Source organism: Polistes dominula, unplaced genomic scaffold (assembly GCF_049000335.1).
Source record: "Polistes dominula isolate Pdom_NZ unplaced genomic scaffold, Pdom_raw_medaka contig_83, whole genome shotgun sequence".
Lineage (NCBI taxonomy): Eukaryota > Metazoa > Arthropoda > Insecta > Hymenoptera > Vespidae > Polistes > Polistes dominula.
In genome coordinates this window covers 121490-132068 of record NW_028301032.1, presented here as the reverse complement: position 1 = coordinate 132068, position 10579 = coordinate 121490, and positions in this window count along the sequence as shown.

The window sequence follows — 10579 nt, the reverse complement described above, 5'->3', positions numbered from 1 at the left end:
TATAAGTTATTGAACATGTTCATTCGATTGCTTATGATATAACGCTGGACGTATTCGCTGAATCACTCAGCGTATTTTTGCTGACTTGGTCAGCATTCTCGAATTATCGCTGGCCAGGCGACTTTCTTGTACGTACAAAGGAATCGTTGGGTCTTAAAGACAATAGAAGAAGTTAACAATGATTTAACAATGGACAAATAGTTGTTACATTGTGCTTGACAATTCCGTGGACCGTCTTCACGGTCATCTCGTGTGTAGTTGAATTTTGTCAATGAGCATGACGGAGATATTCCTTTGATTTTGTGCTGGATTGGGATCCATTCTTGATGTTTCCTTGAAGACAATCGATTGGCGGGAATCTTAATGTAATAATTTTCCTCCGTCAATGTCGTAAACGTTCCTTGAATCTAAAAGAAATGTGCAGGCGTTAGTATGGTTGCGTCATTTAAATCTGACGAAATGAGGCTTAACGGGCGTAAATTTAAAATATCTTCGATTTCGATAACGAATGTGGTCTACTTCTTCGTATGCGAAGAGCAGTTCGCCCACGTTTCGTCTAAAATGATGTTTGAACGATTTGACTGCAATTTTCCCCCAGACCTCTAAAATAAGGTAGGTAACAGGGGATGATTGAAAGGTCATGAGATTTTACAATCTACAGCGAAATCATGGCTCTTCGCCTTATACTCGTCCGACTCGAGTCGGACATGTATGTCGACTCGTCATACAGTTTCTTTAACTGGGTATTAGCCCCGACGAAGTTGGTTCCATTATCAGAATAAACGTGAGTGGGAATAGTTTTCAACTTACAAACCGCCGGAAAGCGGCCAAAAAGGCATCTGTAGTCAGATCGCTGACTAATTCGATGTGTACAGTCTGGATAGTCATGCAGAGGAAGATGCACCCGTATATTTTAACGCGACCTTTATTACGGTACTTCTTTTCTTTCGCGTAGATTGGACCGAAGAAATCTACTTGGACGTGGCAGAATGCAGTGGCTTCCTGCACTCGCGAGCTTGATGAATTCCCCATTTTATACTGGATGCCGGATGCACGGAATCGAATGCCATGTACGCAATGACGCACGATTCTTCGCACTTGATTCTTACCGTCGAGGAGTCAAAAACGTTGTCGAAGGGCATAGAGGGTAGTCTGTATACCGGCGTGAAAGTTTTGTTCATGGAGCTTTCGGATGAGATCGGTGAGGTGGTGATGTGAGGGCAATAATACCGGACATTTATCGTGGAAACTTAAATTTGCGTTCTGCACTCGACCCCCCACTAGAATTAAACCTTCTTCGTCAAGAATCGGATTTAACGCGGCGAGCCTTGCGCTCTTGACTCCCCCCGCTGTTTTCACCTTTCTCTTTCGGCGTGACATTGTAAGTCTTGCACGATTTTAAAAAACGCGTTGTTCCGTTTCTGTTATTTCTGCGGTAGACAATTCTCCCTTATATGAGTTAGTTTTAAGCCATCGTCAGCATCGAGTTACAATTTTTAATAATCGCGTGTAACTAGAGAATCGCTGAAATATGCTTCTTGATTCAATTCACGTCGTTAATACCGATAATCTCTTTACGTCCGGCAATTAGAAAAATTCCCTTTCCATGCATCGTTCTTTTAGGAAATCGCGCGGAAGCATTCTCCTCGATAAAGCGTCCGCTGGGTTGTTTCCGGATCGCACATGTTGTCATGTGATACCTACACAGATTTCTTGTATTTCGCGTACGCGATTTGCCGAGTATATTTTTAACGTACTGGAGTATCTTTTTCAGCTAACCTAGTACAATCATTGAATCGGACCAAAAGGTTATCTTGTCGGGTTTCAATCCGCCGGCAGTTCGGACTTCTCTATATAATCGCGCGAGTGTTAATGCTCCGCATAACTCTAAACGTGGTATAGTGATATCCTTCAGGGGAGCCACACGACCTTTTGCGCAAAGTAGACGTACATATGTGTTACTGAATTTATCTCGCGATCTTACATATAAGTAGCGAAAAGTTCTTCCTATATTTATCGTCTAATGATCGAATGGTTATCTCGATAACGTCTGTCGATCGAGTTCTGGTATAGTTGATAGCGTGCATGAAACTCGAATATGATTTGATCAGTAAGTGTGACTCTTTCGCGAAATTCTCAATAATGAAGTGTGCGGCGGCACGCGTATCTACCACCGCCCGACATTGTCTGAGAGTTCCGTCTCCCTTTCTTACACGATACATGATGCTCAGGAGAAATTGATTCGGTACACCGTGCGAATTGACATGAGACTCGGTGTTAGCCGCGTGAGGGTGGGTTCATTTGCGATGTCGACGCGGTCTCCTTCTTCGCGAGGGTGTGGCTCTCCTGTTTCGTGATCTCATGCTCGTCATTATCTATATGTAATGACGTGTGATGGGCCTGGTGACATATCTGACAACGCGAGGCTCTACATGGTTCCCGGTGCTTCCGTAAGCAATTCTGACATAATTCGTACTGTTGAATCGTTGTCAGTCTGTCTTTTATCGTCATGTCATAATATCGGGGGCACCGGTATACAAAATGTTCATCTCTTTTGCAAAGAACACAATTAGCCAGAGTCTGAGTATGGAACGTACGCGTTGTATAGGTATCCTGTCGCTTTCGCGGTCGTAAAGTCATCGTCTCGGGATATCCACGTTTTGCGCGGGGCTCGAGGTTCGCGGACGTTGATGACGTTTTCAGCTGAGTACACGCACGCGCATATCGGGTTAAAAAATTAAAGAATTGCTCGATAGTCGGATATTCGTCCGAATCTATCTGTTTATTCCATTCTTGTAGCATTTCGGGGGGTAACGCACGTTCAGCGAGGCGTACTGGCCAGGCCACCGAACTTACATTAAATGTCTCGAGTGTGGAGATGTGAGAACGCAGTTCGTTCAAGAATGCAGTTACGTCCTTCGCTGATCCGGCCTTCGGTCGAGGTATGTCGATTAACGCGTCGATTACCCGAGCTAATAGTATCCGTGGAACATCGAACGCCTTCAGTAAGGTTCCCCACGCGTCCTTATATTTTTCCCCAGTTAATTGATAATGTTCGATCGTTTGAAGGGCTTCGCCGCGAAGGGAGTCGCGAAGGTATACGTGTTTTTCTAAATCCGATATATCACTACGCGTGTCTACATGGGTTAAAAAGCTAGATTTAAATGGGATCCATTTCCCTATATTCCCGTCGAATTGCGGGATTTCAATACGCCGTAATGGTATTTGTTGATCGCGGGTTTTCGTGATATCGTTGCTTTCGTCAGCGTTATTCGGGTTGTTAACTGTGGCGGTATCGTTTGAATGAAGTTTGTCTCCGATCGCGAAATATCTCTCTATGATTGGAGTTAAACTATCGACTCCTCCTGCTTCGTTGATAGCAGTAACGCACTTTTCATACAAGGTTTCGTATTTCTCTACTAGTGGTGCAAGTCGTTCGTAACGCCTTCTTATTTCCTGCTTACTTAGATTTCCTTCATTGATTAGATTTTCGACGTGTGTTAAACCCAATTCTAAAACTAGCCGTTTTTGTTCGAGCTGTTCGAGTTGTTTTTGCAATGCCATCGCGAACCGTTATTAATTATTCTACTTTTCGAAATCCACTCAAATGAATTTATGATACTATATAAAAAATTTCCTTTGCACAAGTGTATGGCCGTGGGTTGGGTTCTCGATCGCGCGGTACGGCCCTGAGGCTAGATCGTAGGAGGGGGTATACCTATGTATAGTATAAAAGACTGTTGGAGGGGGTATACGTATGTATAGTATAAGAGGCCGATGGAGGGGGTATACGATTGTCGCTAGCTGTATGCCGATAGATGGGATGTCCGGCGATGACGTCACGGCGTCTTCGTTCTAGTTGACCGTTCAAATAAAGGAAGGTGGCGTGGCGGTGAAGCCGCCGAAAATCTTATCGTTCTTTGTACGAGAATAAAGCGTTTTCCGAAATGGAGAATAACATTCGATTATATATAATGTATCCGTTCAAATTTAGAAATTAAGTTCTATAAGTCTTTTCGATATTGAGATGTGAATTTTACAGAGAAAATGAGCGTAATGCATAGATATATAAGAAATTGCGAACTTCTACGGGGTTCGAAGACGCAATTTCCCTTGAGATATATATTATTAAATGAAGGTGTGTACGCATAGGCGTACGCACGGGTAATTAAAACTACTTATCTCGCTTCTAAATCCTTCGCGATGATGTTGAGCTGAGCGCTGAAGATGTTCGCAAGATGGCGGACTTTTTCGACTTCGTTGTTCTCTAATCGGTTTGCTCGGCGTGGTGATAGTCTATTCACTGCTTCGTAAATCAGAAGTCGGGAATTCGCACCTTACAGGATTGCACCAAAATGTTCTGACCAAAAGATTCTTCAATGAAAATTCCTCTGATCATTACTTATATGCTATGAAGTGGAGAATAAAGGATTAGATTAAGGTGTAAAATAAAACACTTGATTGAGCCAAACAAAGAAACAATGCCTTTTTTATTGGCTCGTCAGGGAAAAGCCTTGCGGCATAAAAACCCTGGATGTATTTTAATTATAACAAGAAAAGTCTACCACGTGGTGTAACCACGTGGGAAAAATACCGTTGATAGAAATTATAATAATGGAAAGATCTCACCTCTCGCTCGCTACGCTTACGTTCCTTAACTAACTTAGCTTAACTCTTTTGATTTCGATATGTATTCACAGGCTTCCTATGATGGACTGCAAGAATGTCCTTTTGTACTGTCCCAGCAGGGCGTACGGACTGGGGGTAAGAAGTGGGGAGGCGAGAGGTGGGGGTGACTAGAGGGGCGCTTCGGTAGTTACTAGTAGTTGATCGATGCTCACAATGAGTATCGATCTAGACCTTTAATCGATGGAGGTGGATGCGCGCGAATTTTGAATACTGCTAATTACCGTACGATCCTTTTGGATCGTACACTCTTGCCACGTGCCACTTTATATCTTTTTACATCGGCCCTTTTTCTATTTATTTGGCATAACTTTTCTATTATTTTTTAACTCTGCCACTTATTGTTCACTATTGTTCACTATTTTTCACTATATTTTGTAGGAGCACATTATTAACATTCAATTATCAATTATTAATTTAAACAACCACGCTCTGATACCATGTTGAAATTAGGAGATTAACCGTAGTTTAAATTTATGATGGTTTAACTATTATTAGGATAAAGTTTATTAAAAGAACGACTTATATCTACATTGCAATACATATGCGAGAACCTTACAGGCGAGACAAGCTTCGACGGCGTACCACAGCGAACCATACACTATTCCTAGGCAGGCACTCCCATACTGTATCGGGCTACATACCTGTGCGCGCAGCACTCTCTTCATTCTGTCCCACTCTCTCACATACTAATGAAATATACAGTATAACATTCACAAATTTCAACATTAACATATCTCGTCTTTAATCTTTGAACTACAAACTTAACTTCTCTAAATAAAGGTAACCCACTAATAACACCGTATCTCATGACACGGTTTCGCTATAACATGAATCAAAAATTACAGAAAATCTTTCTATAACACAGCATCTTATAAAACGGTTTCGCTATAACACAATTCACAATTGCGGTAACCCTCCTACAACACGGCATCCTATAAAACTGTTTTCTTTCAAAAAAACCTTTGTACAACACTGTACTTCTACAACCGCTGTGAAGCTTGGCGTCTTAAAGATACAGTGTTGAGGAAAGTAGTTCTTTTTATCTCCATGGCCTGAAAACAAAAGTGGCTCACGCTGTTGTGAACTGGAAACATCAATGTTAAATGCGTGTTGGAAGAAGATATGACCCTTCAGAATATTAATCTTAATCTTTAAATGGAATTTTTTAACTAGGGTTATAACGTTTTTTGAATTTTTACCGAGAAGAAGGTAACGCAGGCCTATTAATGTGCAATATATATGTTTATTAGTAGAAACTATATTTAAAAGCAGAAGCGGCCCCCACTTAATTGTTGCTGAAGAGGGCAACTAGAGGCTACTGAATTATTTTCAAAGATTCAACATCATATTTGAACCTTTCGAGAATGGTTTTTTAGTCATATTTTATATTTTATTCTATTATTTCTTGGTTCGTTATTAATTTGTAGTTGTAATTGGAGATGATGGATCATTTCATCTCCTTGGGACACTAAACTCGTGTCTATATCGTTAAGAAGGTGCAGATGTATGTGGGACGAACGCCTCCATGCCAAACTTATTGAGCATTCGTGGAAGGGAATTGGTCGGTGGGCCCTGGATAGCTCCATTGGTTAAAAGAGCAGTCGCCCGGAAAGTTTAAGATCCGTGGTTCGAGTCCCGGTCCAGCGGTCCAATTTTTTTCCCGAAGCTTACATTTGGGGGCTCGTCCGAAATGGAGGTCTGTTTCGTAGCATGTTCCACAGTCTAACAACGCCACGAGAAGAAATTAATTATAAATAATTTGAAACGTATTCATAGTGGGCTCTTATACTTAAGTCCGCCTTAAGCTTTGTCTTAAGCTAGCGTTTATATTCATAGACGTAATCTTAAGATATGCTTAAAAGTTTGATCTTAGCCAAGATGTGCAATTAGATAGATATTCATAGTCATTGCTTAAGACAATCTTAAGAATTACAAACTGTTGATGTATTCATAATCAAATAAGATCATCTTAATAACCTTACTTTTTACTCAAAACGAGAGTTTTTTTCAAGTCAACATTTTAGTAGACTTAAGACCATCTCAGTTAACATTAAGGTTAGGATAATTAATTGATAATAATAAATAATAATCAACAATAATTAAAAAATAATTCAAAAATAAGGTTTAAGTGATAGTTTAAAGTTAATCAATTAATCATAATTTAAATTTATGCAAATCAATTTTAATTAAAAATTAATTAATTTGAAAAAGTTGCGAAAACAATTAAGTAAAGAATGGATTTCTTGGAATTACATAATATCAATGTTGATGATAATATTGATATTGTTTCAGATAATGAAGATATAATTATACGTGCTCCAAAACGCTATATTCGTGATATACAAGATCCTTTTGATTTTTATTTAGATGTTGAATTTAAAAAGCGATACAGATTTGACAAAAACAGTATTATGTTTGGAATATTACCACTAATAGAACCGAATTTATAGAAGCTATATTAGAAAATCAGAAGCTTTTTAAAAACCTTTTAAAACCTTTTTATATGTATGTATATTAATTATTAAATATATTATTATTAAATTATTATTTTTTATCTATTTTTGTTTATTTGAATTAAAATATAATTTTTTTTTATTGAACGTAACCTTTAATTATCTGCAATTGTATATTTAAATGATAAATTTTTAAAATAATGTATAATATTTGGAATACAATTATGAAAAAAAGTGTAAAACATTGGAAAAATATTTTTGTATTTTATTATCTGCGATTCTGGTATTATAATGTATTCATTGCTTTAATAAAATATTGGTAGTAATTTTCTTATTTTCTTATTCAATAATAACATTTATTGCCATTTGCATATAAACTAAATATGTCTTAAAAACTGTAATTAAACTTATTAATAAATAACAATTGCACTTTTTTGTGCTTATACAAAAAATTAAATTTATCTTTGGTATTACAAAATACCTTGAATAATGCAGATGCGCTTCGATCGCCCGAAAGAAAAACAGCGTGCGTGGGTGTAGTGAGGGAAATCAAATTGTAAATAAGTGTATAGGTGATTAATAGAGGAAAAAGGCAGAGGAAAGTGAAGTGGGAAAAGGGCTGAGTGCAAAGAGATAATAGGAGTGGGAATTAGATAGAAGTGGAAGTACTAAAGGAGTGAGGTATAAAAAGTAGTTGAGGTTAGAGGGCATAGAAAAAAAAGGAGAGAGAACAAAAAAAGCGCGAAAAGAGTGTATGTGGGGAACTAGGTCAACGGAAAATGTTGATCTGGAGATTTATGCGATAGTCGTCAATTTAAGTAACAAAAATATATAAATTTATTGACAAGATACAACTGAACTCTTGGACGCCATATATAGGGCTAACTTACATTTCGACCGTTACGTTTAACTTGGGTTTGGTTAGTCTAGTACCCGCATAGGGAGGAAGGGTGCCAGTGTGCCACATCAATACACTAGGCGCGTATCGCCACATGTATGGAGATAAGAGCGCCAAACAACGACAGCAGAAAGGAGAGTGGGTAGAGGGAATGTGAGATAAGACTGTCGGTAAAGAAGGGTTCTGAGGAGAGCGCAGAAGAGATAGGAGTGGATAAGGAGGGAAAGAAAAAGGATAAAGGAAGACCGAACAGGTCACTGACCTGGGATAAACACAGATCAGGCAGTACAGGAGACATAAGAGAAATGATATCGAGAAAGAGAGAGTTGAATTCGTCGGAGGAGAAAGAGAAGGTGACAAAAAAAAGTACAATGCGAACAGCAGGTGAGAAGTTAGTAGTAGAGGGGTTACAGGAAAAATAGGCGAATAAGACGGATCGAGAGCTAATGTTTATTATAATGGGAAAAATGGTGGGGGGGGGAGATAAAGCATGAAGTTGCAAAATTGAAGATGGAGGTAAGGGAGGATGTTGTGAGGGAGATTGAAAGGAAGAAAAAGAAGTGGGAGAGAAGAAGTCAAAAGTTAGAAAAAAGATTAGAGGAGAAGCTGCAGGATTGGGAAAACAAACTACAGGACTGGGAAAACAGAATAAAAGATGGAACCAAAGGGGTAGCGGGGAGCAGCAGCGAGTTAAGAATGGAGGCAGGAAAACAAACGGAGGTAGAAAAGTGGGTAAAAGAGGTAGAAAGAAGATGTGAAAGGTGGGAGGCGGAGAAACGGAAAATATGTATAATAATAAAAGGGCTAAAAAAAGATAGAAAAGGTTTGGAGAAAGAGATAGAGGCCTTTTTTCAGCGAAAATTGGACACAGAGATAAAAGTGGAAGAAGCGAATTTAATGAGGTATGAGAAGAAGATTATACGATTAAAACTAAGCAAGAGAGAAGAAAAGGAGAAGATTATGCAGAACAAGAAGAAGCTAGGAGATGAACCGGTATATATTGAGCATGACAGAACAAGGGAGGAGAGAATGGTCCAAAGAGATATGGTGAGCTAGGCGAGTGAATAAAGAAAGCAAGGAAGAAAGGTGATAATACGTTATAGAAAGTTGGAAACAGACGGAATGTGGTATAGATAAAGTGATAGAGAAAAGAAGCTAGTTAAGGAGAGACAGAGTTTTTATATGACAGAAGAGAACAGGAATTAGGTGAAAAGGGGAGAAAAAAGAAAACCAGGAAAAGTCAAGTAGGAGAAGAGAAAGAACAGAATGGAAAAAGTATAGAGACAAAGGGAAGGAGAAAAGTGAGAATAATGGAATGGAATGTGGCAGGAATAGAGAATAAGGAGAAGGATTTTTGGGAATACTTGGAAAAATTGGATATATTAGGACTGTAGGAGACATGGTTAGACAGGAAGGGGTGAGAGAAGACGGAAGAATCATTCCCAAGAAATTACAACTGGATAGTGAAAGAGACGAGGAAGGATAAAATGAAGGGTAGATACATGGGTGGAATGGTAGTTGGAGTAAGAAAGGACTTAGAGATTGTGAAAGCAGAGGCAGGTAAAGAGGGAATTATACAGCTTGAGATAAGGATGGTAGAAGAAATTTGGCACATAATAATTGTATACAATAGAGGGGGAGAGAGGGAAAAACTGAGAGTAGTGGAGGAATGCATAGAAAGGAATGAAGGAAAGAGTTTGCTAATAGTGGGCGATTTCAATGCAAGGATTTCGGATAAAGGAGGAACATGCTGGATGGGGGAAGAGGAGAAAAGAAAATCAAAGGATAGGGTGATAAACGCACAGGAGTATGAATTACTGAAGATGGTAGCGGAAAACAGCCTAGGAATACTGAACAGAAGCAAGAAAAATGATGAAAAAGGAGAATGGACCTTTGTAAATAAAATAGGAAACAGCGTTGTAGATTATGCTATAACGGATGAAGAAACATAGGATAAGATAGAGGAAATGCAGATAGGAGAGAGAACAGAATCGGATCACATGCCAATAGAAATAAAGATAATGGAAAAAATAGCAGATAGCATAGAGGAAGGAAAGGAAAAGGAAAGAATTGAAATAGAAGACTGGTCAGAGTAGAGCACTATAGATATGAGTACTCTCATCCGCCATTTTCAGTCCTCGAGTGAGCGGAAGTTTTAAAAAAACGTATATAGTGAGTGTTAGTCTGTAGGTTTTATCGTTATTTTTTGCAATTTTTTTAATTATTTGTGAATAAGTGAAGAAGAAATTTTATTGAAATCGTTTAATAATCATTTAATAGTCGTAAATAACTATTAATATCTGTCTGAAAACATATTGAAAAATACATTTTCAATAAAAATTTCTAAGCTCACTACAAAGATTTTTGGGCTTTGTCTAGCAAAAATTGAAGGTATGTTTATTCTTTTTGTACATAAATAGAACGATCATAGTATTGTAAAGTTTACAATTTCTTATGTTAACGCTTGCTTGTAATAACCATCCAGTATTGGCTGCAAATAAGACTGTTGAACCTCCAGTAAAAAAGCTACAAATAAGTG